The sequence below is a fragment of the Penaeus monodon genome, chromosome 13 (assembly GCF_015228065.2).
Source record: "Penaeus monodon isolate SGIC_2016 chromosome 13, NSTDA_Pmon_1, whole genome shotgun sequence".
Taxonomy (NCBI): domain Eukaryota; kingdom Metazoa; phylum Arthropoda; class Malacostraca; order Decapoda; family Penaeidae; genus Penaeus; species Penaeus monodon.
This window is the reverse complement of record NC_051398.1, coordinates 38943811-38945255: the sequence shown is the minus strand read 5'-3', so window position 1 is coordinate 38945255 and position 1445 is coordinate 38943811. Positions and strand designations below refer to the sequence as shown.

At 39.9% G+C, this 1445-nt stretch overlaps 1 long non-coding RNA gene across 1 annotated transcript in view; it reads right to left on the bottom strand.

Moving 5' to 3' along the window:
- Positions 1-1403: 1403 nt before the first annotated feature.
- Positions 1404-1445, bottom strand: part of LOC119580318 — a 1710-nt gene continuing 1668 nt past the window's right edge. The window contains exon 2 of the long non-coding RNA XR_005229361.1: positions 1404-1445. This exon is cut by the window's right edge and continues 109 nt beyond it. This is a non-coding gene — a long non-coding RNA (uncharacterized LOC119580318).

The window sequence follows — 1445 nt, the reverse complement described above, 5'->3', positions numbered from 1 at the left end:
AAATTGATCCACTTCATAGAGCCTTGTTAGGGTGAAGAATGATGGGCTCCATAGAGCTTGGTTAGGGTGAAAATTGATCCACTTCATAGAGCCTTGTTAGGGTGAAAATTGATCCACTTCATAGAGCCTTCTTAGGGTGAAATTGATCCACTTCATAGAGCCTTGTTAGGATGAAGAATGATGGACTCTATAGAGCTTGGTTAGGGTGAAATTGATCCACTTCATAGAGCCTTGTTAGGGTGAAAATTGATCCACTTCATACAGTCTTGTTAGGGTGAAAATTGATCCACTTCATAGAGCCTTCTTAGGGTGAAATTGATCCACTTCATAGAGCCTTGTTAGGTGAAGAATGATGGACTCCATAGAGCTTGATTAGGGTGAAACCTGATCCACTTCTTAGAGCCTTGTTAGGGTGAAAATTAATCCACTTCATAGAGCTTTGTGAAAATGAAAATTGATCCACTTCATGGAGCCTTGTAAGGGTGAAAAATAATGGAATCCATAGAGCCTGGTTAGGGTGAAAATTGGTGGACACCACAGAACATCGTTTGGGTGAAAATCAATCCACTTCATAGAGCCTTGTTATGGTGAAAATGGATCCACTTCTTACAGCTTTGGTTAATATGAATCCAATCCTTCCACTACACAGACTTCATAGATCCTTGTTAGGCTGGAGAGCTTCATAGAACCTTATTCTGGTACTAAATGATCCACTTCTCCGAGCCTGGTTAGCGTGAATATTAACTCATTCATAAAGCCATTTTTGGGTGAAGGATGGAAGACTTGAGTTGTATACACATCAGTGAACTGTTTGGTGATCACTGGTTCACTTCTTCAAGTCCTCTGCACTGAGTCATATGATGTTGAAATGGCGATATGATTCGCCCTTTTGCAAATGAAAGTTGGTCCACTTCCTGCAGCCTTCTGAAGATGATGTGAGTGAGAGAACTGTCCATTTCATAGGACAAGGCGATGCTAAAAATCGGTTTGCTTAAGAACTGGATGTTGATTTGTAAAGATTATAATCTTCTAATCCCATTAGTAACAATTTCCTCAACTCGATTGAGCAGATTTTCACATTTAGCATATGAATATCCATCCTCAGCGTGAATTGGATTTGATCTGCCTGTGTGAATATTGATTTTTTTCTTGCTTACACGATCTGACGGGGAAAACTACTTAACTGCCCTTTCACCGTAATCTTATCATTTCTTAATAGGCGAAGAAATGTAAGCGACGGTGAGACTGTGTCCATGACGACTGTTGGGAGTGTAGTTTCCCTGTCCTCATGTATCTTTGTCGACATAACCACGCAGTTTAACGATGCAAAATCAATATCTTATTTTGATTAGTATGGTAATACATGTTCTGTCTTGATTGGTTCTTTCTGCTCCGACATGGGATTTTTTTTCCGTTTCTTCTAATGCCGCCTTTTCATGATCAGT